Here is a 27,461-nt window from a genome sequence, read left to right on the forward strand (position 1 = left end):
AAGGTAGCTAATCAATAAACGTCTGCTAGAAATGCTGGAAGGTCTTCCTAATCCCAAGGCCTGGCACAGGAATTTAACAGCAAGCATTTGTTAGCTCCATCCTCCCTCCTCGCAGGACACCTTCCTTTCAAAGGTGACCTCGGTGCACAGGTTCACTGTTAGGAGCCTCGGCAAGCAGTGTTTGGGGGTGATCTGAAATACATTCCCTTCCCTCTGCCAGGGCCTAACTGCCTCACCTGCCCTCTGCCAGGACCTGCCTCCTTCGCCCCTTACAGCACCTAACGCACAGCCTCCTCCCAGAGAGCCGGGCTTCAGCAGCATCAGCCCGGCGCCCGCACCCCGGCCCCGCGCCCTGCGGCCACGGTGCGCTCGGGACCCCGGAGACCCCCCCCTCCCCGGCCCGGCACTCAGAGCCCGGCAGCGCCGGCCCGGGGCTCCGCTCCATCCCCTCCTCTCGCCCCTCCAGGGCCGGGCGCGCGGCACCGTCTCCCCTCGCAGCGCGCGCGGTGCAGCGGCCCCGGCTCCCGGAGCCCCGTCCCCGCCGCTCCCGACCCTGCACCCCCGCAGGCTCCCGAGGTCCCGGCGCTGCGCGGGCTCCTTCCCGCTCCTCGCGGGCGCGAGGCTCCAGCACCCTGCTCCTCTCCTGCAGCCCGCGGCCGCCGCCGCGAACCCCCACCTCACTCACTTCCCGGCCGGAGCTGGGGACGTCGAGAAGGTCTCGGGCGGCCGCAGCCTCCTCCGCCTCCTCCCGCCCGGCCCCGGCGGCTGAGGTGGCGGCGGCACCCGCTCAGGCCCCGGAGCCGCCCCCGCGGGGAACGTTCTCAGGCGCCCGGCTCGCGCAGTTTCCCCGCCCGGCACGCGCAGCAAGCCCGCCCCCGGCGCGAGGGCGCGAGGGCGCGAGGGCGCGAGGGCGCTGGGCGGGGGGCGGGCACGCGCCGCCTGCGCGAGCGCGCGGCCGGGGGCGGGGCTTCCGCCGCGCGGAGGAGGGGCGGGCAAGCGGGCCGAGTTCCCTCTGAACCCCGCCCCCTGCGGCCGAGCAGGACCCGGGCCCCCCCCCACACCAGCTCCCCGGCCGGCGTGCGGACGCGCGGGGGAAACCTGCCCCCTTCGGGCTGGTCCCGCACGCTGGCGGCGGGCGCCGGAGGTGCGTTTCAATTCCACAGGTATGTGCCGGGCAGCTGGATACTCGGCGCGCCGTGACTATAAGGTAAAGAATGCAAAAAACCACCCTTGAATCATTCATCCGCGCCTCGAGCAAGAGATCTTGCCCTGAGGGATTTTTCCAAATTGATTCAACTCAGCGAGCGCTTACGGAGCACCGACTCCGCGCCTAGCGCTGTACCAGGTGCTGGGTAGGTACTCCGTCACGGTCACGGCCCCTGGTCTCGAGGTGCGCATAATTTAGTGCAAAAGCAGCCATGTAAACAACCCGGCCTGGTGACCCATGCAAAGCCAAGCCACAAGGAGATGCTATGGGAGGGCAGAGGAGGAAGAGATTACTTCCGCCTGGACCGTGTGGAGGGGTTCCTGGAAGAGGTGGCATTTGTGTTGCGCCTGGAAGGAAGAAAAAGAAAGACGTTCTAGGAGAAAAAAAGGAGTGCATCCAGGCTAGGTAAACAGCCTGGACAAGGGAACTGAGGGGACCCAGGTTCACCATCTCAGCATCAGCTCTTTTGTTTTAATATTATCCATTTCTGATAGAATCCTTTCCAAACTGTGTGAAACATAGGAGATGATTCGAAATTAGGAACAGCTATGCTTTTTTTTTTTTTTGGTGATGGTTCAAAGGATCGTTTTTCTCGCCATTTCTTAAGGCCCAGATCAGCAGTCCTTTAAGGACAACTGCTGTGTGAGTGCGGGATGGAAGTCCCTAAGCGAAGAGCCCCCAAGCCTGTATGCTTTGCGTCTGGTTTTCACTGCTTTCTGGCACCTTATGGTAAGGCAGATCGCGCCTCCTCCTGCTGTCTGTCGGCCTGCCTGCCTTTAGAACATCCTCTTCCTCCTCCTCTCATTTTCCTATTTTTAAACTCCTATGGTGAAGAAAATGCTGGTAACCAACTTTGTTCAGTGAGGGTAAACAGGTTCCTCAAAAAAAGGACATCACCTTTCACACATGAATTTTGGGACTCTTTTGCATGCTTAGAAGAATTTTTCACGTGTATGCAGGGTCTTGACTGTGTTCTGAATATGCTGAGATACTCAGAATACAGGCAAGAGACATCTTGTTTATTCATTTACCACTTACTGAGCACCAACTATGTGGGAGGCTTTGAAAGGGTAAAACATTGATCCTACCCTTTGGAGAAAAGATGTGTAAATGAGATAAAATAAATATGTCGATATTGTTTGCTATATTTGCCCTATCGATTGAAACCGAGGTAATTTCAGTACGTGAGCTAGACTAGAATAAACTATTCTGGAAATTAAGTACACTTGTATTAGCATCTCTCCTGCGCCATTCTGTACCTCATCACTTCCCACACCCTCAGAAAACTCCTTTCAAACATATTTCGATCATGCCCCAGCTTTCACTCCCAAAATTATCAACCACTTGTACCTTTTCCTTCACCATCTGCCATGTTTGAGCTTTTCTTGTCCTCAAGAAAAAGAAACACCTCTGTCCCTCTGCATTGTGTTCTAGGTACTGCTTGGTCCCTGTCTGTATTTTCCTTCACAAACATCCTGAAAGTAGTTTGCACTCCTCTCTGCCAACTCAGCAGCTTCTCCCTCATCAACCCATGGTTCTGTAACTTCTGTCCCCACCACGTCACTGCACCGCTCAGTCATTAAGGGCTTGCTTAATGCTAAATGCCACAGGCTGTTTTTGAGTCCTTGTATTACTGAGCTCCTGGTGGCATTTGAGGACACAAAGCACCCTACTCTTTTTGAAACTCCCTTGGCCTTCACCTCCTCACCCCTCTTGACCTCTCCTGAGTCTCCCGGGTTCTGTTCTCAGCTTTCATTTCACCCCACACCATCTCCCGAAGCCATTCCATCCACTCCCTGTTTTCGTCTGCCACATATACCAGCATCTCCCAAGTGTGTTATCTGGCTCAGACCACTCATCTGAGCTCCACAGACACAAAGCCTGCTGGACTTCTCCACCTGGATGCCCTACAGACACTACAAAGCTCTACGTGTCTAAAAGTCTTTAGCACCACTGTCCACTCAGTTGCCCAGTTCAGAAACCTGGGAGTCATCCTTGACTCCTTCCTTCCCATCCCCACCTCACTTAACAATCCTGTTGATGGTCTCATTCCTTCCATTCCATATTCCATACTGCATGTCAGAAAAAACTTTCCAGAATATGCTGCCTGTGTATGTCACTGCTCAGCATAGCACACAAGACCTTCCATTTATCTAGCCCTTGTCCATCTCCCCACTCCCTCTTTTGTCACTTCCCACACACATCCCAACCAAACTCCTGCAATATTCCTACTTTCCCTTGCTTCAATACCTTTGTGCTTATTTCTGTCTCAGTTTGGAATGTCATTTGAGTACAAGCAAAGAACGTCCAACATAGGTGCAGCTGAAGTTCCACATATAATGAAACTTTCTGGAAATAAGAAAATGTAAACCTATATAATGAAAGAGCCCCAGTGTACTTGGGGAAATCATCACAAAATGATCAATTCTAAGAGCCAACCTCTTAAAACTATTAGACAAAAATAAGAATTTTTCAAAGCCTCAGTGCAAAAAGTTCAAATTACTTAAAAAGGTAAGGACATGGGGCTGCAGTACATTAAAGATGTCTGCAAATTCTTTGTCCCTCCCTTTGATCCAGGCTGGCCCAAGTGAATTGCTTGACCAACAGAATGTGTGATGTATACGGGACGTCCAAGCCTGGGTCATAAAAGTCTTAAGAATCCACCTGGGTCTTTGAGAACACTTGCTCTTGAAGCCCTGAGCCACAATATGAAATATCTAACTCCCATGGGCACCTGGGTGATACAGTTGGTTAAGCGTCCGACTCTTTGTTTCGGCTCAGGTCTTGATCTCAGGGTCCTGGGATGGAGCCCCGCATCTGGTTCTGCGCTCAGCGTGGAGTCTGCTTGTGATTCTCTCTCCCCCTCCCTTCACCCCTCCCACTCATGCAGTGTCTCTCTGTCTCTCTAAAATAAAATAAGTAAATCTTTTTAAAAAAATCTAACTCCCTGTGGAGAGGCTCTGAGATGGCATAGAGAGGAAGAGAGGCTAGCTGGCCTTAGCCAATGTGAGTGAAGTCATCATGAATGCTCTATATCAGTTCATCCATCAGCTGGGTACCACTGAGTGACCCCAGTTGAAGCTATGTGGAACAGAAGAATAATCCAGCCAAACCCCACCCAAATTCCTGACCCCCAAAATTGTGAAATTATAATCAAAATAGTTCTCACCTTAAACCGTTACTTTTCAAGGTAGATTGTTATGGAATCTGGTAACCAAAATATCTGGCATCAGACTTCTCAAGAGCAAAGCAAGGCAATAGTGATGCAGCATTTTCTAAAAACTCAAGCAAAGAAAATGCAAGCTAAGGGATTTTGTATCCACCCATCCACACTGTTTTTCAAGCATTGAACTCTATAGAAGAAAAATAAAAACAAACCCTCTTTTTAAAATGCAAGAACTCAAAGAATAAAATGCATATAAGCCCATCCTAAGTATTTACTAAAGCAGGGGTCAGCACATTTTTTTCTAAAGCACCAGATAGCGAATGTTTGGGGTTTGCAGATCTAATATTCAACTCTGCCATTGAAGCAAAAAGCCTCCATAGATATATACAAAGAAGTGAGTGTGGCTTTGTCCCAAATAAACTGCATTTACAAAAACAGGCAGCCAGGGTCGCCGGGGTGGCTCAGTTGGTTAAGCGTCTGACTCTTGGTTTTGGCTCAGGTTCTGATTTCAGGGTGGAGAGATCAAGCCCCACATTGGGCTCCCTGCACAGCAGGGAGTCTGCTTTTCTCCCTCACCCTCTGCCCCTTCTCTCTCTAAAACAAATAAATAAAATCTTCAAAAAAAAAAAAATAGGCAGCCAAATTGATTTGACCCATGAGTTGCAGTTTGTCACTCCAATACTAGAGGAAAAGAAATAGAGAAAGTTATTTCTCCCAAAAAAGCACAAGACCCATATGATTTAAGAAAATAACATACTGGGGCACCCGGGTGGCTCAGTCATTGGGCGTCTGCCTTCGGCTCAGATTATGATCCCAGGGTCCTGGATCAAGCCCCGCATCGGGCTCCCGGCTCCGCGGGAAGCCTGCTTCTCCCTCTCCCATTCCCCCTGCTTGTGTTCCCTCTCTCGCTGTGTCTCTTTCTGTCAAATAAATAAAATTAAATTAAAATAAAATAAAATAAAAGAAGAAAATAACATTCAGTTACCAAGTAGGGTTTTATATTAGTCTGCTAGACCTACCATAACAAAGTACCGCAGACTGACCTAAAGAATAGAAATTTATGGGACACCTGGGTGGCTTAGTCGGTTAAGCATCTGCCTTTGACTCAGGTCATGATCCCAGGGTCCTTGGATCAAGCCCCGCATAGGGCTCCCTGCTCAGCAGGAAGCCTGCTTCTCCCTCTGCCCTGCTGCTCCCCCTGCTTGTGTACTTGCTCTCTCTCTCTCTCTGACAAATAAATAAATAAAATCTTTAAAAAAAAAATAAAGAATAGAAATTTATTTCCTCACAGTTCTGGAGGCTAAAAGTCCAATATGAAAGTGCCAGAAGGATTGGTTTCTTCTGAGGCCTCTCTCCTTGGCTTTTAGATAGCCTTCTCCTCCCTGTGTCTTCACATGGTCTTCACTGTATACTGTGAGTGTCTGTCCTAGGGATACTAGTCATAGTGAGGTAGGGCCCACCGTAATGACCTCATTTTATTTTTTTTATTATTTATTTACTTACTTATGTATTTATTAGTAATCTCTACACCCAATGTGGGACTCGAACTCATGAACCCAAGATCAAGAGTCGCATGCTCCTCCAACTGAGCCAGCCAGGTGCCCCCTAATGACCTCATTTTAATATAATTATCTCTTTCAAGACCCTATCTTCAAATATAGTCACATTCAGTACTGAGTAGAACTTCAACAACCTAAGTATAAAGGCTAAAACTGTACAACTCTTAGAAGAAAACATAGTGTAAATCTTTGTTACCTTGGCAAAGCCTCTTTAGATACACACATAAGCACAAATGACAAAAGAAAAAGTAGATAAATTTGACTTTATCAAAATTAAATACCTTTGTGCATCAAATGACACCATAAACAATGCAAAGACAGCCTACAGGATGGGATTAAATATTTCCAAATAATATATATGCTAAGGGACTTATATTGGGAATATATGAACAACACAATTATAATACAGATAACTCAGCTGAAAAATAAGAAAAGGATTTGAACAGACTTTTCTTCCAAGAAGATATATATATCTGGCCAATAAGCACGTGTAAAGATGTTCAACATAATGAGCTCTTAGTGGAATGTAGATCAAAAACATGAGATACCACTTCACTCCCACTAGGATGGCTCCCAACAAAATCACAGACAATAGCAAGTGTTGGTGAGGATGTGAAAAAACTGGAACCTTGATACATAGCTGGTGGGAATGTAAAAATGTGCAACTGTTTCAGAAAACAGCTTGGCAGTCCTTGGAATATTAAAATAACATTATCATATGCCCTAACAATTCTATTTCTAGGTATATACCCCAAGAAACTTGAAAATATATGCCCACACAACAACCTATACACAAATGTTCACAGTCTTATTCATAACAGCCAAAAAGTGAAAAAGACCCCAAACTCCATCACCTGATGAATGGATAAACAAAATGTGGTACACCCACCCATATGATGGAATAGTATTTAGCAATAAAAAAGAACAGAGCAGGGGCACCTGGGTGGCTCAGTCAGCTAAGCGGCCAGCTCTTGATTTCTGCTCAGGTCGTGATCTCAGGCTCGTGAAATTGAGCCCCACCTTGGGCTCTGTGCTGGGCGTGGAGCCTGCTTAGGATTCTCTCTTCCTCTCCCTCTCCCACTCCCTCTCCCACCCACCCAACCCGGCGCATACATGCACACTCTCTTTCTCTTAAAAAACAAAAACAAGACAGAATGCAGCACATGCTATAACATGGAAGAAACTTGAAAACATGCCAAGTGAAAGAAGCCAGCCACATAAGACCAAATATTATGTGATTCTATTTATATGGGATATACAGAATAGACAAATCGACAGAGACGGAAAGTAGGTTGGTGGTTGGTAGTTGGCTGGAGGGGTTGGAGGGATTAGGAAAGAACTCCTGACAGGTATGGGATTACTTTTTGAGTTGATGAAAATGTTCTAAAATGATTGTGGTGATGAGTTCACAAGTCTGTGATTATACTAAAACCACTGAATGGTATGCTTTAAATGGATGAATTGAAAGGTATATGAATTATGTCTCAATAAATCTGGTTCTTTGAAAAAAGAAAACTATAAGACGATCCTGAAAGACACAAAAGTATACTTGAAGGAGACATCCTTTGGTTTTGGTTAAAAGAGCTCAACATCATTAAGATGACGGTTTTCCTTATGTTAATTTATAAATTTAATATGATTCTCCCAAAATAGAAACAAGTTTTTTTCTTGTTTTCTGGAACTAGACAAATTGATACCAAAGTTCTTGTGGAAAAATAAACACTCAGGAACAGCTAATGGAACACTGAAAAGAGATATGAGAGAAGGCTAGCTCTAATAAATATCAAAACTCACTATAGAGCCTCTTGACTGAAAACAGTGTGATTCTGGCACATGAATAGGCAGCCAAGGTAACCAAGTAGAAGGTACAGAAATCAGTCCAACTGCATATGAATTCTAGTATATGAGAAGCAGTCAAACAGCTGAGACAAAGAAGGACTTTTTATTATGGTGTTGGGACGACTGTCCAGCCATACACAGCCTCACTCTGTTGCTGAGGTTATGGGGAGACAAATATTACTAGAGAGAATGGGAAATAGTACAACCCCTTTGGAGTGGCACTTACCAATATCTAATGAACAATTTGCATTTACCTTTCTTTTTTTTTTATAAGATTTTTTTTTTAAAGATTTTATTTATTTATTTGACAGAGAGAGACACAGCGAGAGAGGGAACACAAGCAGGGGGAGTGGGAGATGGAGAAGCAGGCTTCCCGCGGAGCAGGGAGCCCGATGCGGGGCTTGATCCCAGGACACTGGGATCATGACCTGAGCCGAAGGCAGACGCTTAATGACTGAGCCACCCAGGCGCCCCTCTGAGATTATTTATGAGAGAGAGAGAGAGAGAGAGAAATGGCAGGGAGAGGAGGGAGGGGCAGAGGGAGAGGGAAAGAGAGTTTTAAGCAGACTCCATGCTGAGTGCGGGGCCAGATGCAGGGCTCAATCTCATGACCTTGAGATCATGACCCTGAGACCACAACTCTGAGATCACAACCTGAGCCAAAACCAAGAGTCAGATCTTAACTGACTGCGCCACCCAGGTGCCTCTGTGTATTTACCTTTCAACCTAGCTCTCCAACTTCTAGGAACTTGTCCTAAAGATATCTCCAGAAATAACATGTACACCTACATATGTACGCTTCTTCTTTGTACCATTACTTGTATTTGCAGAATATTGGAAGCTACCTAAATGTCCAAACGGAGAAGACTGGTTGAATAAACTTATAATTGACTCCTAGGAAGCAATAAAAAGGAATGAGGAATATCTTTATGAACTGATTCATAGTAATTTCCCGAGTATATTATTAAGTTTGAAAAGCAAAGTACAAAAGCAAATGTATAGTATGTTACCTTTTGTATAATAAAGATAAGAAATAAGAAAATAAAATGGATTTGCTTCTTTTAGTAAAAGATCATCACAAGAAAAATAAACCGGAAAACAATGAAATTGGTTGCCTATAAGATGTTGGGTGAGGGAACAGGCAGAAAGGATAAGAGAGGGAGAGACAATTTTGAGGATATCTTTTGGGGTAGTTTTGGCTTTGGAAACATGTTAATGTTATATACATTCAAAAATAAAATTAAGGGGCACCTGGCTGGCTCAGTCGGAGGAGCATGCAACTCTTGATCTCGGGGTCATGAGTTTGAGCCCCATGTGGAGTGTAGAGATTATTTAAATAAATAAAACTACTAAAAATCATAATAAAATTAAACCAACAAGCATAAGAAAAAATTAAAAACCTGTAACTAGATGCAAACAGAAACAAATAAACCCAATTGTGTGTCAAATGAATGACATAACCACATGAAGAGGGAGAAAGAAGTAAACCAAGAAATTTTATGTATAGTACTTAGATATACCTTCAGCTGAATGCAAACTATAAGCTGGAAAAAAAAGAATACCAGGAAAAGATGAAACATAGTGGCCAATAAACAATTTAAAATATTATCTTTATTGCTAATATTTACAAATTAGCAAAATATTTGATATTTAATATCCAGTGTTAAAGAGTTTTTTGAAGAAATATAAATTATAGAACCTTTAAAATGATTTGGAAATATATATCAATATTTTTTAATGTTGATATCCTTTGACCCAGAAATCCAAATTCTTGAAGCTTCTTTGACAAAAACATTTAGTGATGTGTAATTATATTTATGCATTAGGATATCTTACCAGAATTACTTCTGAAAACTAAAATTGAAAAAAAAAAACAGGTATAAATCTTCGATTAAATTACAAGATATCCATGAGATAGAAGATGTCACTGCCATGAAAATGATAGTATAAAAGAATTTTTTTTTAAGATTTTATTTATTTGACAGAGAGAGACACAGTTAGGGAACACAAGCAGGGGGAGTGGGAGAGGGAGAAGCAGGCTTCCCGCGGAGCAGGGAGCCCGATGCGGGGCTCGATCCCAGGGCCCCGGGATCATGACCTGAGCCGAAGGCAGACGCTTAACGACTGAGCCACCCACGCACCCCTAAAAGAATGTTTTATGTCATAGAAGAGTATAAAATGATATGTGAGTACAATTCAAATTTTGCTTAAAAATATTTCTGAGATAGGCGCCTGGGTGGCTCAGTTGGTTAAGTGTCTGCCTTCGGCTCGGGTCATGATTCCAAGGTCCGGCTCCACGGGAAGCCTGCTTCTCCCTCTCCCACTCCCCCCCTTGTGTTCCCTCTCTCACTGTGTCTCTCTCTGTCAAATAAATAAATAAAATCTTTAAAAAAAAAGTATTTGTGAGAGACAAACAACCACTAGCGGAAAAGTTTCAAAAATATAAGCAGACATTTTATAGGAGGGTAAACACATATGGCAAGTAAATGCACGAAAAGATCCTCAAGTTCATTAGTATTCAGGAAAATGCAAATTAATACTACAATATTATAAACCTACTAGAAAGGCAAAAGTTTTAAAGTCTGACAATTCCAAATGGCGGACAGGAGGCTGATCAGTTGGAAACATACTTATAGCCAAAGATTTCACCCCAAAGACACTCTCGACGCATGTACAAGCAATGTTTACAATGACAAAATACTAAGAACAATCCACGTGACCAGCAAGAGACGAATGAACACAAACCGTGTGCATCTCTACAACGGAAATACTGAATAGCTGTCACAACGAATGAACTCTATCTACACAACACAGCATGGATAAAGTGAACCAATGTGTTTTTTGAGTGAAGAAAAGCAAGAGACGTATGATTAAAGCATGATACCATTTTTATAAAGCTTAAAATCAAGTAAACCCAAACAATTTATAAAATCACTTTTATAAAGCAAGGGAATAATAAACACAGACTCTGAGAAAATAGTTACCCCGTGGGAGGAAAGCTGGGAGAGCACTTAGGCAAATGACAATTATTGCCAATTATTCATACCGTTTTGCTTCTTGGTGTTTGTGTTAAAAAAGATAGAGGGAAAGAGTTTTATAGGGGTGTGTGTGTGTGTGTGTGTGTTGTGCTTCCTGAAGAAAAGACTGGAAGAATGGAAACCAAAATATTAGCAGAGATTATCTCTGGGAGGTAGGATTAGGAGTGCTTTTAATTTTCTTTGTAGTTGTTTATATTTTCCAACAGTCTTAAATGAATATGCACTTTTTTGAAAACAAGAAAGAATATTTTTCAAAATCTGTTATTAGAACCTGTCCCATTTGCATTCTGCAGTCTGAACATCCAAGTCTTAATTTCCATGGTTATAAATGATCCGAGGAAGAGGTACACAGTGGAGTCACCAAGGTCGTCTGTGACACCAAGTCTGGCCAGGTAGTGAGCTTACAGTGGTAGAAATAAAGCGGCAGAAGGACGTTAGCGAGCTGCGTGGGAGGGCAGACACCTGCCTGCTGAGCATCTGTGGGCAACAAGAAGGTAATAGCAGCTCAAGGGAAATAATTTAATGAACCTGAAAACCATTTCTTAAAGTTATGAATCCACTGCCCTGCCCTTCACCCCTCCCACCAAAAGTCCCCGATGACATGCAAATAAGAATCCTGGACACAAAATATCACAATCCCATCCTTGTATGGAATTATAGTAAATGGACACTATACTGTGTGTCATTCTATTCTCTGGCACTTACAGAGGATATAACAGGACTGGAAAGGGTTTGATAGAGGGTAATTAAAATGACAAGCAGAAAGAGCGTTCTTTACATGATGACAAAAACCAAACACTGGCCTTCAGAGGAAGACCAGGGCTTAAAGGTGATATGCCAAAGGCGTACAGAGTCGGAAGGATGCGGTCACCGAATCTTCTATACCAGCAGTCGGAGGGGGCTGATGGTGGTTGAAAGAGGCAAATTTGGAAGAGATAAATAGGAACTGCTATTTTGCCCTGTGGGTAGCAATGTGGAAATCCTTCCCCCACACACACACCCAGAGGCTGAATCATTGGTTCTCAGTCTTGCCCAAAAATCATTGGTTCTCAGTCTTGTCCAAACATGAAATGAAGATGGCCCAGGAGACCGACTGGGAGGCTGGATGGGGACAGGACTGCCAGGAAGAGAGACAGTACTGAGACAGGGGTAGTCTCACCCTCCGTAATGTCTTGTGAGGTCTGAGAGTCTGTGACAAATTGCGTGGAAAACCTTACGAATGAAACTTTCTGAGATTTACATTATGGACAGCAGTTGTGCTCCTCAACAAAACTGTCCTTGGGTGTCAAGCTCAAGATTGTACTGGACCAAACAGACAGCTACACTGAGCCACTAGGGTATTTTCTGCGTGCTCATGGTCACAGGAGGATCTCCTATTCTGCCATACTGTGGAAAGCTCAGGAGGCCAGAGCCTAAAAGATACACTAAAGATCCTCGAGAATTCCCCCAGGAGGGGCGCCTGGGTGGCTCAGTCGGTTAAGCATCCGACTCTTGGTTTCAGCTCAGGTCATGGTCTCAGGGTCCTGAGATCGAGCCCCACATCGGGCTCCACACTCAGCATGGAGTCTGCTTGTCTCTCTCCCTCCACTCCTCCCCCTGCTCTCTCCCTCCCTCTCTCTCATAAATAAATAAAATCTATAGGGAAAAAAAAGAATTCCCCCAGGAAGGCAACCCAGAGGCCACAGAATCCAAGGGAAGGTATCTCCTAGGTTTTGCTGGTATACCAAAGGCTAATTTTTTTTTAAGATTTTATTTATTTATTTGCCAGAGAGAGAGAGAGAACACAAGCAGGAGTGAGCGGCAGGCAGAGGGAGAAGCAGGTTCCTTGCCAAGCAAGGAGCCTGATGTGGGGCTCGATCCCAGACCCCGGAATCATGACCTGAGCCGAAGGCAGACGCTCAACCAACTGAGCCACCCAGACATCCCCAAAGGCTAATTATTTATGTGGTATTTTCAGACACCTCAAAAGATCAACAAATTCTGTGTTGACTAAACTTTCTAAAGTGGCTCAAGATTAGTAAATCCAGCTGTTTTCAATCTGGCTGCATACCAATCACCTGGTATGCTTTTAAAAAAATCCCTCCGTCTATGTGTTATAATGAGCACTGGGTATTGTATGTGTTGTAATGAGCACTGGGTATTATATAAGACTGATGAATCACAGACCTATACCCCTGAAACAAATAATACCTTATATGTTAATTGAATTTAAATTAAAATTAATTAATTAGTTAATTATTAAAAAGGAAATCCCTCCGTCTCAGGCCCACCCTAGATGAACTGAATTTTTTTAAAGTGCCTGCAAGTGATACCATGTGTAGCCAAAATGGAGAAGCACCGAGCTTCTCCATTTGTTAAAGTTAATTATCTGAAGAGGTTCTGATTATAGGAAGAGGGCAAAAGGCCTCTGTGGACCAGCTCAGCGGAAGGAGGAAGACAACTCCACCAGGTCTCCAGTGCCCACACGGGCCCGAGTGCGCCCCCGGCTGTTCCCGCGTGGGTGACTGGGGCAGGTGTGCTGAGCTGCTTTCTATGCCAGAATGTCGCCTTGGACATTGGAACGTTTTTCGGGTCCCTGTGACCATGGGAGGGAAGGAAGAGAAGAGAGCTACGCATGCCCATTCCTCTTCTGCGCCCCACTTCTGGGCCCCTCTCTAGAACTCTCTAGAACTAGAAAGAAGGACGCGTGAGCCCAGCGAGCCCCAGGACAAGAACGCGCTTCCTCGTCACCTGTACTGAGCTGTGCTGTCTTTTCTCGCCCTCACCGGTCTCGGGTCTCCTTGTTTAGCGGTTAACCTCTCCTGCTCCGTGCCTCCGCACATTTATGTTCCTCATCTCAGCATTTCAGATCTCAGCCCATGGCGGCCTCTTCTCGTTCCCCACCATGAATTCTTCTAGGGCCTGGGTCCACCGCTGCTGAGCGCCTCTCTGGGCCTCACCAGGGGCCCCTGGGCCTTAATTTCATGTCCTATTAAGGGTGCTTCCAGTATGGGTTAGAACCATGGGTGCCCAGAAAAGTTCCTCCTTTTTCTGTCATTGGGATGTTTCCACTTCTTGCAAAGATGCAGGAGCAAAGAGCCCAAATTGCAGAGAGGAAAGAAGTTACCCGTTGGAACTGGGGAACACAGGGAGAGCCAAGCAGCCTCCCACCTCCGCTATTTCTCCCTTCTTTAATGGCCCCGAATGCAAAACCACTGGAGGGTGAGGAAAATTCCAGAAACAAACTGCACCCACAGAGGCAACCTCAGCTACTCAGACGACACCCGCTGGGTACAGTTTGCTTTGCTGAGGCTTTTAAACGCGTATCTGTCACTCCACTTATCTTCCCAACCTTTTTTGTTTCCTGCCTCCGGATCTGCTTACTCTCGGCCACACATCGAGTGCTAATTTCCTACCTCATTCATTTGACCCCAGACCTTCACAGACACTCATACTAGATCACCCTCTATTGTCTGCACCATACCGTTTCTAGATCCAACACAAACTTCGCCTTCTCCAGGAGACGGTGTATTAGAACTAGCCTCACTGTATCCTGACCACTTCGGTGTTGTATCCCCTACACTGCCAGGCCCAGTGGTAGTGTACTGATTTTTGCCTTTGTTGACATGTTGATTAGTAAGTAGTTTGGGGTTTTTTTCGTATGTGCCCATTCTGCTTCCTCAACTAGATTTCAAGTTCCTCAAAACCCAGGACTCATGGTCAGAACACGTGATGAGAGCTGTGTCCTTAAGAGATGAGAGGGAGACCTTGGGCTTGGGTTGGGCCTCAGAGGGTCTGCACCTGGCTGGGATGCAGGTGTTAAGTGTGATTATGAAGGAGGAGACTATGCTATACGTAGACTAACAGCTTAAACCACATTCCCACCAGTCAGCATTCTTTCATGGCTCTTCAGAACTCTGAAAAAGTCATGGACCTGAGGAGATTGAGAACCTGTGCAGTACTTGGGTGTTTGGTGAGAAACAGCAAGGAGGAACTCCATGCCAACCCCACACAAACTACCATGCCCTGCGCTGTGTTTCTAGGACTTTCTCACTAACAGCTACTATTTAATGAATACTTACTGCGTACTAGGCTATGAAATAAAAGGTGGGATAAAAAACAGACCTGGAAATTTCTGCTTAGAGAAGCTTACAGACCTTTCCTCAGCGGGGCAGGAAGATGGCGGACATTCAGAGTGAGCATGCCTACCAAAAGCAGCTGACCAGCTTTCAAAATAAGAAGAGGGGCCTGTTTGGAGACAGTGGCAATGAGAAGCCTCTGTGACACTAAAGAAACGTCAGTCTGGGCTTTGAGATGTCCACGGAGGCCACTGAGGACACCTGTACTGACAAGAAATGCCCTTTTACTGGTAGTGTCTCCATCTGAAGGCAGATCCCATCTGGTGTGTTGACCAAGATGAAGATGCAAAGGACCTTTTTCACCTGCCGAGACTACCTCCACCACATCCTAAAGTACAGCTACTTCGAGAAACACCACAAGAACATATCCATGCACCTGCCCCCCTGTTTCAGGGACATCCATATTGACAACATTGTCACCGTGGGCGAGTGCCAGCCCTCGAGCGAGACCGTGCTCTTCAGTGTGCAGAAGATCACCAAGGCCACTGGCAGCAAGAAACCAGAAGTTCAGGGGCGCCTGGGTGCCTCAGTCGGTTAAGCGTCTGACTCCTGATTTCAGCTCAGGTCATGATCTCAGAGTTGTGAGATCGAGTCCTGGATCAAGAGCTCCCCGCTCAGCGGGGAGTCAGCTTGAGATTCACTCTCTTCCTTCTCCCTCTGCCACTCCCCCTGCTCGCACTTGCATGCTCTCTCTCTCTCAAATAATAACAATAATAATAATAAATAAAAAACAAAACAAAATAAAGTGTTTTGTATTTCTGGTCTCTCTAACCCACAAGAGTCTCCAAGTAAGACATGGCTTCAGGGTAAAGATCAAATTTAAGTTTGAGGCTGTGACTCTTTGTTAAGACCTCAGAAAGACGGGGCGCCTGGGTGGCTCAGTCATTAAGCGTCTGCCTTCGGCTCAGGTCATGATCCCAGGGTCCTGGGATCGAGCCCCTCATTGGGCTCCCTGCTCCGAGGGAAGCCTGCTTCTCCCTCTCCCACTCCCCCTGCTTGTGTTCCCTCTCTCACTGTCTCTCTCTGTCAAATAAATAAAATCTTTAAAAAAAAAAAAAGACCTCAGAAAGATACAAGGTGGTGGCCATTAGCCCTCTCCAGAAAAGGAGCTCCCAAGAATCATAAGGTCATAGCCCCGTAGCTCTCCAACATGCTGCCCAAAACGAAGGGAGAACCATCTCTAAATTAATTGCAGGAATGGCTTTTGTCTAACCAAGTAGACTCTTTTCTGACACTCTTTCAGGGGGGGTCGTTGGACAGGGAGAGTTCTAAGTGCAGAAAGCAGGCTGAGAGGTCCTCAGGAGCAGACACAATTCTTCCTGACCGGGAAGAGTATCTCAGAAGGTGGAACAAAAGCCCAGAGGGCAAAGCTAAGAGGCACAGAGAACAATGGACAGAGGAGTCAGTCCCAGGGAGCTCGCAGGGCCCTAGGGCAGAAGCACGCTTACCTCCAAAGTAGAGAGCCCTGACAACCCAGATCCTGCTCTTTTTAGAATTGCCCAGTGGCTGTGTGTCTCCCGCGGCTCCCGCTGCTCCCGCTTTGAATGTGAGTATTTACGGAAGTCATCCTGCCCCCTCTCACCATTGTGTGTTGGGTGTTTGGAGAAGAGGAGATGGTTTCTTTTAAACTCACAGTCCTTGGACCAAGAGGAAGGACAGAGGCACTGCCCCTGAGGAGGCTTGCGTGCACCAGGGTCTGATCTGATCAGGAGGCCCTGCACTGTGAGCCTGGGGTGTGATTAGATGAGGCGTGAGGGCACCAGGAGCAATGAGGAGATGTTGCACATGGGAGGGATGTGAGCCATTTGTTCGAGGAACCGTCCCAGTATACCCACCGTGTGTGTCTCCCTCTCCCATAGACTCTGAGTGTGGTCCTTGTGACTTGCTTTGGCCAATGGGACAATGCCAGACCAGAGGCTTGACAAGCACGTGCACCTTAGAACATCGCCCGCACCTGCCATGTAAGCCTATTGGGCCCACTGGTGGAGGAGAGGCCACAGGAAGGGGAATTGAGGTGCCCCGCGGGTGAGCCAACAACTGCCAGAGATCTTGACCATCAGCCCTCCCACCCTTGTTGAATGAGTGTTTTCAGGCGAAACCACCATTGAAACCACTCAGTCAATCCACAGAATGATGGGAAATTATAAATACTTGTTAGTTTGTGGGGCACCCGGGTGGCTCAGTCAGTTAAGCGTCTGCCTTCGGCTCAGGTCATGATCCCAGGGTCCTGGGATCGAGCCCCGCATCGGGCTCCCCGCTCAGCAGGCAGCCTGCTTCTCCCTCACCCACTCCCCCTGCTTGTATTCCCTCTCTCGCTGTGCCTCTCTCTGTCAAATAAATAAAATCTTTAAAAAAAAATAGTTTGAGTAAAAAGTTTCAGGATGGTTTTTTTTAGGCAGTAATAGATAACTGATACACAGGAAGATTTTTAAAAGCCTTCTTGGAGGAGCTAGTACTTAAAGATCAGAGAGGGTGAGCACATAGAAGGCTGGAAAAAGGTTATTCCTGGCAAGGCAAGGTAGGAGTATAAGCGGGGGCAAAGGGGAAGGGGAAGGACAGGGAGTTACAGGCTACTTCTTGCTTAATACGCCAGTCGGCCAGAACCACCCCCAGAAGGAGTAAAGAAGCCCTCTTTTATTTTTTATTTTTTATTTTTTTTAAAGATTTTATTTATTTATTTGACAGAGAGAGACGGCAAGAGAGGGAACACAAGCAGGGGGAGTGGGAAAGAGAGAAACAGGCTTCCCGCCGAGCAGGGAACCCGATGCGGGGCTCGATCCCAGGACCCTGAGATCACGACCTGAGCCGAAGGCAGTCGCTTAACCAACTGAGCCACCCAGGCGCCCCAAAGAAGCCCTCTTTTAGAAGCAGCCCCAGTTAGTCTTTCATTATGCATCAGAGGTCTTGGCTTGGCTGTGGGGCCTTAAAGGTCTGGAGCTTTCCCGCTTTTACTATCCAAACATACGCGGTGCAAGAGATTCTGTGGGTGGCCATGGCCAGAGGGCAAACACGTACTGTCACTTCTCTGCTGTGCATTAACAGGAAAGAAACAAACACCCAGACTGTACCAGTTGGGCGTGGCAGAGAGTGCGGAGGGCTCCAGGATCAGAGAATCAAGGGTTACCATACATGTGCTATTGTTTTCCAACCATGCAACGCTGAACGCTGAACGTAATTTCTCTGGGTTTCGTGCTTCCTTTGTAAAATGAGCAGGTGTCCTCCAACTCTGAAAGCCCAAGGTTCTAGGAAGATATTTTCTTTTTTCTTTTTTTTTAAGATTTTATTTATTTATTTGACAGAGAGAGAGATAGCGAGAGCAGGAACACAAGCAGAGGAAGTGGGAGAGGGAGAAGCAGGCTTCCCGCTGAGCAGGGAGCCCGATGTGGGACTCGATCCCAGGACCCTGGGATCATGACCTGAGCAGAAGGCAGACGCTTAACAACTGAGCCACCCAGGAGCCCCTAGGAAGATATTTTAATGTATATATAAATATGTAAGTACTCCCATATAATAAGCAGTCAAGGGGCACCTGGGTGGCTCAGTCAGTTGAGCAACCGACTCTTGATTTCCGCTCAGGTAGTGATCTCAGGGTCCTGGGATCGAGCCCCTGCGTCGGGCTCTGCACTCAGTTGGGAGTCCGCTTGGGATCCTCTCTGTCTCCCTCTGCCCCTCCCCCGGCTCACAGGCACACGATCTCTCTGTCTAATAAGTACATTTTTAAAAAAAATAAGCAGTCAAATATTGTTGAATCTGAATTAGCAGTAACATGGACTGTGGTAGCACTAAAATACTATGATCTGTAGGTCGGTACAGTGCTTTTGGAATCCAATACAGGAATAAGAATCGAGAGTCATAAAAATGTTTGACTTTGACTTTTGTCATCCCATTCTTGGGAATTTATCCCAAGGAAATAATTAAACATACTATAAAAGCTATATGCATCAACTCCAATGGAAAAAAAATAAAAAACAATCTAAATATCTAATAAAAAGGATAAATAAATTATTGGGTGGGCAATATTCTATAGCCATTACAAGAACTATTATGAAAGGTGTAAAATCACAGGAGAGTGTTTGTGATTTCACAATTAGTGGAAAAGGCTACATATATATATATAACGTATTACAGCAACTGTATAAAAATAGACTGCACATGGACACAGCTAGAAAGAAACATGCAAATATGAAAATAGTTGTATAAAAGAGCTGAGATCATGGTGAAAGTTTTTCTTATTTCTTATAGGTTGCCTTTATAGTAAAGTGTTTTAAAATGCTGTTATCGGGCGTCTGGGTGGCTCAGTCGTTAAGCGTCTGCCTTCAGCTCAGGTCATGATCCCAGGGTCCTGGGATGGAGCCCCGCATCAGGCTCCCTGCTCAGCGGGAAGCCTGCTTCTCCCTCTCCCACTCCCCCTGCTTGTGTTCCCTCTCTCACTGTGTCTCTGTCAAATAAATAAATAAAATCTTTTAAAAAATCTATAAAAAAAAAAAAAAAAACGCCGTTATTGGAGCTTGGGTGGCTCAGTTGGTTAAGCAACTGCCTTCCACTCAGGTCATGATCCTGGAGTCCCAGGATGAAGTCCTGCATCAGGCTCCCTGCTCAGCAGGGAGTCTGCTTCTCCCTCTGACCCTCCCCCTCTCTCTCAAATAAATAAATCAAATCTTTTTTTTTAAAGATTTTATTTATTTATTTGACAGAGAGAGACACAGCGAGAGAGGGAACACAAGCAGGGGGAGTGGGAGAGGGAGAAGCAGGCTTCCCGAGGAGCAGGGAGCCCGATGCGGGGCTCGATCCCAGGGCCCTGAGATCATGACCTGAGCCGAAGGCAGACGTTTAAGGGCTGAGCCACCCAGGTGCCCCAAATAAATAAAATCTTAAAAAAAAGAAATTATCTCTGCTCTTCACTCTGGTGACTACTCGGGTGTTCCTATGGGAGCAAGAGAACAGGAAAGCCCACCACACACGCTCTGGGGGTGCCCTGAGGCCCTCCAAGCTGTAGGAGCCCTGACACAGGCCCAGGCCTGTCCTGGAAGCATCCAGAAGACCCGCCGGTGACCCAGAGGGGCCGACCCTGAGTCCCTAAGCTAGGAGAGGGTTATTCAGGCCCTCTGTAGCTCCATCCAAGAGGGTGACTCAGGAAGGAAGTATAACAAGGCAATCGTGAGAGACCCTGAGGTGCCCCACTTTTTGCCAAGAGGGTTCTGGCAGGAGCCCTGAAAAGGGAACCACATGGCCCGAGGGGTGACCTGACCAAGGCGTTTTGCTGCTGGAAACCAGAGAGACACTGACGGAAGTGACATCACCTCACCAGCCCCCCATCTGAAGTTAAGATCATCTTCTTGTTAAAGTAACCCCATTTTTGAGCATCTACTTTGCATAAGACACCCAAGAGGATACAAAGATGACTAAGACAGGGTTGTTACTGCAAGGAGCTTGCGTCCCAGCCTGGGGTGTGGCGGGGGGGGGGGGGGGAGAAGGGAGAGAGACACAGAGATGGAGAGACAGAGAGACAGGGAGGTGTGGGCTGCAAGGCAGAATATTTAACAGTGGGGCAAACCACTGCTACCAAAGTCAGGAGGAGGAAGAGATCATGTCCAGCCAGAAGGGTCCCTTGCTCCGGGCCTTAAAGGATGGGTTTTGGTGGAGATGACCCCTGGGGAGGTGTTCAGGCTGAGGAGCCGGTGGAAGCCGAAAAGGCAGAGGTGGGGGAAGGCCCTGGGGCACCTGGGCAGCTGTGAGCGGTCCAGTGAGGCTGGGCCCGAGCCCACGGAGTGAGGGCAGCCAGAGATTTGGTGCGAAGGGGGATTGGAGCCAGGAGGGGGGGTCATGCTTTAGAATAACGCAGAGTGCACAGCAACAGGACCTTGGGGACAGTCAGAGCTGGGAAGACAGGAAGGAGCAGCCGTACCAGGGAGGGGCAAAGAGAGCTGGATGGGGATGGGGTGTCAGCAGCCGAACAGAAAGGAGAAGACGTGAGGAGGGCTGCAGAGGCAGAACCGATGGGGCTTGGTGACTGACTGGTGTCCGGCAGGAGGAAGGAGCCCTAGATAAGTCCAGGGCTTCAAGCCCAGGAGACAGAGCGCTGGGGATGCTGACAATGGGGACAGGAAACTGGGAAGAATGGGCTGGAGCAGGAGGTGAAAGGGAGGGGCTTCGCTCAGGATGCAGTGAGTCCAACAAGAGGCTTGCTAGAGCAAGTCAGGGCTGCATTTGAGAGCTAGCCCTTCAAAGGCTGCAGCGGGGGAGGGCGAGATGTCAGGGCTGATGGCAGGACCTCATGACCCCATCTGTAGGCGGCAGAGGAGAAGAGGCAAATGACGGAGAAAGTGGTGGGACAGAGGGCGCAGAGGAGAGCAGGGTCCCCGGGCTGGGATGGAAAGTGGCGACTGTGATGAGCAGGCAAGGCCAGCCCGGGGGCGGGGGCGGGGGGGAGGGTCCCAGGTAAGCATTGGGGGGGGCGCCGGAAGCCAGGCTGTAAGAAGCTGAAAGCACCATCACAAAGTGGGGACAGACTCTGACAACTTTTTCATTAAGTTTGGTGGTAAGGAGAAGAGGGTTAGGTGACCCCCTGAATAGGGTGCAGGGTCAAGGGAATGTGTTTTTTGGGGGTGTACACCTTTGAGCATGCTTGTAGGTAAGAAGATGGTGATAAAAGGACCATGAGCATCACTGCCCTGGAGAAGAGAGGATGGATGGGGCCGTAGTGGAGTCAGCTGCAGCAGAAGAGAGATACCTGAGCCTCCAAGGCAATGCTGTCGAAAGAAACTTAAAAAAGAAGGAGAAAGAGAATGGGCACCTGGGTGGCTCAGTTGGTTAAGCAACTGCCTTCAGCTCAGGTCGTGATCCTGGAGTCCCAGGATCGAGTCCCAGGATCGAGTCCCACATCGGGCTCCCCACTGAGCGGGGAGTCTGCTTTTCCCTCTGACCCTCTCCCCTCTCATGCTCTCTCTCACTCTCTCTCTCTCAAATAAATAAATAAAATCTTTAAAAAAAAAAAAAAGGAGAAAGAGAAGACGAAGATGATGAAGAAGAAGAAACTTTTTTTAAATGACAGCAACTTCTTTCAGGCAAACCTTATTCAGAACCGCAATATCTAAAATCATTGCTGTTGAGTTGAAATAGGGAACCAGGGGGGCCGTGGAAGGCCCTCGTTCTCCTGGGGCATCAGCTCCAAGCAAAACAGAAAGGGAGGAGAACATAATGAAGTGAGTGAAGGAGAAACGGAGAGATTTTGCTGCCAGCGTGATGGGGATGTTGAAAAATGGAAAGCTTAACAAAAAAAAGAATTTGGAAGAGTCATGGTGGAAAAAAACGAGCTGCTGACGGCACTTGAGCTGGAAAGCATGGGATTTCCAAGCAACACGAAGGTCCCTGCTGAGTTGGAGCTTGAATGAGAAGTGCAGCTAGCTGGCACTTGCTTTCCTCCCACAAGGCTGGCTGCCTCGGCAGAAGCAGCCCCTCACGCTGATTATCCAGGCTCAGGGCTGACACAGTCTGATGGGAGGCTGGGGCGTGAGGGGATCTCAGGAGCTTTCAAGGACATGGTCGAGAGAGCCAGCCTTTCCTGGGGTCCCCTTGCTGCCATGCCAGACAGCAGAGATTTCCCGGGTGCCCAGAGCGGCGCTCCGTTGGCTGTGATCGGTGGGAGACGAGGCTCCTTTCAGGGACAGGTCACCGGCAAATTAGGGCTGAGATTTTCAGGGAGGTGTTTAACACAATTTTTAAAATTATGGTAAATTGTACATAACATTAAATTTGCCATTTTAGCCATTGTAAAGAGTACAGTTCTGTGGCATTCAATAATTTACATTGTTGTGCAGTCATCGTCACCATCCATTTCCAGAACCTTTCCAACATCCCCAACTGAAACTGTCCCCATTAGACACCAATTTTCCATTTTTCCCTCCACCCCCGTGCCTGGTAACCACTGTTCTACTTTCTGTCTCTAGGAATTTGATTACTCTAGGTATCTCCTATTGGGGAAACCATACAGTATTTGTCTTTTTGTGACTGGCCTATTTCACTTAGCATAATGTTTTCAAGGTTCATCTACGTTATAGCATGTGCCAGGACTTCTGTCCTTTTTAAGGCTGAATAATATTATATTGTATGGGGGCACCTGGGTGGCTCAGTCGGTTAGGCGTCTGCCTTCGGCTCAGGTCATGATCCCAGGGTCCTGGGATCGAGCTCTGCATCGGGCTCCCTGCTCAGCGGGGAGTCTGCTTCTCGCTCTGCCTCTGTGCTCTCTAAGTAAATAAATAAAACCTTTAAAAAAATATTGCATTGTATGGATACGCGTTTTGTTTATTCATTCCTCAGTGAGTGGACACGTGGGTCGATTCCAACAATGGGCTACTGTGAATAATGCTGCTGGGAACTTTGGTGGACAAATACCTCTTCAGTCCCTGTTTTCAGTTCTTCTGTGCATGTACCCAGAAGTGGAATTGTCCACGGTGTGTTCTTCAAAACGAGATACATAACTGCATAAAAATAGACCAGTGCAACTTTGACAAAATGGGTGGTGCTGGACATGTGCGAGCTCGGTACAAGCCGACCAGCCTGGCCTGGGCAGAGTCGCTGGTTTGGCAGTTGCTCACACCCCCATTTCTAGAGCCCTAGACTAGGGTGTCTGGTCCATCTTTTAGGATTCGAGGCCTGACCCTAGAAGGACACTTGAGTATTTGAATTTCGGGAAGGAAGGAGCCTGCCAGGCTTCCGAAGCACCGTTTCTGGAGGCAGAAGCCTGAAGCTCACAGACGGCTGTGGTCGGAGCCCAGGTGGTAAGAACAGAGCTGGTCATTCCTACAAACGAAGCCCGGTTGTGATGAGGCACGCTAGCCTTCCCTTGCTGGTCTGATTTGTGCCCTAAAGCCCAGGCTTGGGCGTCAAGACAGCCTCTGCTTCGATCTGCGCTCCACTGGAGTTAGCTCCGTTGTCTGGGGCAGGGTGTTCTGTCCCCCTGATTCTGTTTGCTCCTCTGTCAATCGGCGGCTAAAAGGATTAAGTAAGATAGGTGTGTGGAAGTGACTAACACAGAACCCAGCGCGCCCGAAACTATCAGTTAATGTCGCCTTCCTTCTTTTCCCACCTTGGTAGCTTCCTTCACCGCCCCCACCCACTTTGGGACTCCAGGAGCCTAGAAACCCACTGTTCTCTAGCACCTTCGCCCAGAAGCTTCAAGCTACCAGAAAGAGAGGCAGAAACCCCGCACCTTTGCCTTCTGGTGGTGAGGCCGGCCCATTGCAGTTGCATGGCCGTTCCTACTTGGTTGGTTTATGAGCAGAGGTCAGGGCGAATTTACAAACCCATGTCTGAGTCATCAGCCATACAGCAGTGTGACTCCCGTTTACGGCTGTTACTCATGATGAAGTACCATATAGCAGAATAATTAGAAGGCGCCATTAAATATATCACATTTATTTGGTTTGACTGACTGACTCCAACACTAACTGTACCTATTTGGCCTCATGTTCATCTGCTTGTAAATGGTAACGAGCTGATGGCTGCGGCGAGCAGGAGGCCACCGGGTAGACATCATAAGGTCCCAGATCAGAGCACTGACCAGGGCGCCAGGAGGCGTGAGAAGGCGTCATTTTGGAGGTGATCATGAAAGACCCACAGGTTGAAGGGTGAGACACCCTGCTGTTTTTTCAGAAAAGCTGAGAAACGGGAGCTGGAGCCTCGGCGGCTGCCAAGCACAGCATTCATAGTAGCTCCTGGGAAGTCTGGCTTTCTGACCGGAGGGTGATTCTTTCCGAGGCAGGTGGATGTGCCGGCTGAGGGGAGGAGGACCAGGGTGGGGAGGAGGTGGCGCGGGCCTGGCAGCAGACGGGAGGAGAAGGCCTGTCGGTACCGGGCAGGAGGTGTGGAGGGGATAGGAGAGCATGAGGACTGGTGAGTGTCTCTTCAAGGAGTCACCCGGGAGTGTCCGACAGCCAGGCAGGATGAGGACGGTTGCGCCCCACATTCAAGCGGCCGGTGTCGTGGAAGCCCATGAGCCAGGAGTTGGGCCCAGCCAGAACCTGGGAGGGTGGAGGAGCCAAGCAGACGCCCCGTTCCCTGAGAAGTGGGCAGAGTACGTGGTAGGGCCCAGCTACTGCGTCAGGAAAGCAGTGTTGACCACAAGTCCTAAGCTATGTCCAGAGGTTGTATGTCTCCCATCCCGTTGATCATCGTATCAGGATAATCAGCATACTTGTCGAAATGCTAATTCCTGGGCCTCAGCCCAGACCTCCGGTTCTTCATGGTATGGGGGTGTGTGTGTGTGTGCTAAGAATCTCTACTTGTGGTTCCCCTCCCCAAGGTGAGTCCTGTTTCTATTCCTAAGTGTGTATACTACCCACTTCACAAACCCCAGCTGCAGCCATGCTAGTCCTGGAACCTAATAGAAGTTCTACCGTGTGCTGACCAGTGGGCTCTGGCTTTTGGACCCTGATAGGACACCATGGGGTTCCTGCAGTACTAAAAATGACACAGACCTCAACATTTTTTTCTAACATGAGTTTTTTGGGTTTGGGTTTTTTTCTTTTTCTTTTTAAGATGAAGCATGAGTTGACGTACACAGAACCAGGGCTAGTCTCTGACAAAGTAGGTGAGTGGTTTGTTTCTGTCCTATTACAACCCCATCCCATGGTACCCAATGGCTTCACATGGCAGTGGATACCAGAACCTTCACTGTGGCCCCCCTTACCAACCCCCTGGCGAGTACTGCATTCTCTGGCACCTTCTTCAACTAAATGACTTCTGCAAAAACCTAGATATGCAACAAGTAAGGAAGTGATATGTCATCTGTGATACACATCAACTCAGTGGATTAGGCAGCCTTTCAAGCTACTATAAAGAGGGGTCCCTGGGTGGTTCAGCCAGTTAAACCTTTGACTCTCGGTTTTGGTTCAGGTCATGATCTCAGAGTCCTTAAATCAAGCCCCACATGGGGCTCCGTGCTCAGCTCAGAGTCCACTTGGGGTTCTTTCCCTCTTCCTCTCTCTCCCCCTCTGCTCCTCACTCCCCCCCCTACACACACATACATGCTCTCTCTCAAATAGATAAATAAACAAATAAAATCTTAAAAAAAAAAAAACCTACCATAAGGATTGTATAGAAACTTAGGGCAAGGAGTGCCTGGGTGGCTCAGTCAGTTAAGCATCTGCCTTCAGCCCAGGTCATGATCTCAGGGTCCTCGGATTGAGCCCCACATTGGGCTCCCTGCTCATTGGGAAGTCTGCTTCTCCTTCTCCCTCTGCCCCTCCCCCTGCTGGTGCTCTCGCTCTTTCTGTCAAATAAATAAATAAAATCTTAAAAAAAAGAAACTTAGGGTAATACTTATTAAATAATATACGTTATTAATAAAACATAGGCACTAATCTCTCTGATAGCTGCCTTAGCAACATTTTTCTAGATATGTCTCCTCGGGCAAGGGAAACAAAAGCAAAAACAAACTATTGGGACTACACCAAAGTAAAATGCTTTTGCACAGCAAAGGAAACCATCAACAAAACAAAATGACAACCTACTGAATGGGAGAAGATATTTGCAATGATATGTCCAATAAGGGATTAATATCCAAAATATATAAAGAATTTACACAGCTCAACACTAAAAAAAAAATCTGATTTTTAAAAGGAACCCTCGTGCACTGTCGGTGGGAATATAAAGTGGTGCAGCCACTGTGGAAAACAGTGCAGAGGTTCCTCAAAAAGTTAAAAATAGAAATATCATATGATCCAATAATGCCAAAAGGAAAGAAAAACACTAATTTGAAAAGATATATGCACCCTATTTGCAGCATTACTTACATTAGCCAAAATATGGTAGCAACTTAAGTGTCTATCGATAGATGAACAAAGAAGATGCGGTATACACATACAATGGAGTACTACTCAGCCATAAAAAAGAATGAGATCTTGCCAACATAGATGGGCCTAAAGGGTATTATGCTAAGTGAAATAAGTCAGAGAAAGACAAATGCCACATGATTTCACTTCTATGTGTACTCTAAAAAATGAAACAACTAAACAAACAAATGGCAGTGGGGGGGGTGGAGCAGAAACAGACCCATAAATAGAACAAACTGGTGATTGCCAAGGGGGTGGGGGTGGAGGATGGGCAAAATGGGTGAAGGGGAGTGGGAGGAACAGGCTTCCAGTCATGTAATGAGGAGGTCACGAGGATGAAAACTAGAGCGTAGGGAATACAGCCAACCATACTGTAATGGGGTTGCATGGTGACAGAAGACAGCCACCCTGTATGAGCCTGCGGAACGTATAGAGATGTCAAATCACTGTGTTTATACCCGAAACGAATGTAACCCTATACTTCAACTATATTTCAATAAAAAATATGCATTTTTAAGTGCAGAAAATATCATTATAGCTACACAAAAATAAAAAACAAAACAATATGCAAAAAACAAAACGTGAGAGTTGTAACCATCTTTGTTTTTCTAAAACTTTTAAAACTGTCACAGTGTTACAGTCACTAAAAAAACGACCTTGCTACTGTCCCTTTTCTCCTCCGAATTACAAGATGAGAAACCAT

At 47.0% G+C, this 27,461-nt stretch overlaps 1 protein-coding gene and 1 pseudogene across 2 annotated transcripts in view; one reads left to right on the forward strand and one right to left on the reverse strand.

Annotated features, from left to right (window-relative positions):
• The window catches only part of DTNB (dystrobrevin beta), a 256,526-nt gene that overhangs the window by 228,420 nt on the left and 645 nt on the right, over positions 1-27,461 (reverse strand). The window contains exon 1 of one of the 2 annotated variants that reach the window (XM_032391615.1): positions 686-892. The exons of the other annotated variant lie outside the window; for it this stretch is intronic. The gene's annotated coding sequence lies outside the window, so the exon portion shown is untranslated. Of the gene's footprint in view, positions 1-685; positions 893-27,461 lie in introns of those variants that run through there. 2 annotated transcript variants of the gene reach the window in all.
• Positions 13,932-25,474, forward strand: LOC116624060 (annotated as a pseudogene).

Source organism: Phoca vitulina, unplaced genomic scaffold (assembly GCF_004348235.1).
Source record: "Phoca vitulina isolate PV1807 unplaced genomic scaffold, GSC_HSeal_1.0 scaffold63, whole genome shotgun sequence".
In the NCBI taxonomy this organism is placed as follows: Eukaryota; Metazoa; Chordata; class Mammalia; order Carnivora; family Phocidae; genus Phoca; species Phoca vitulina.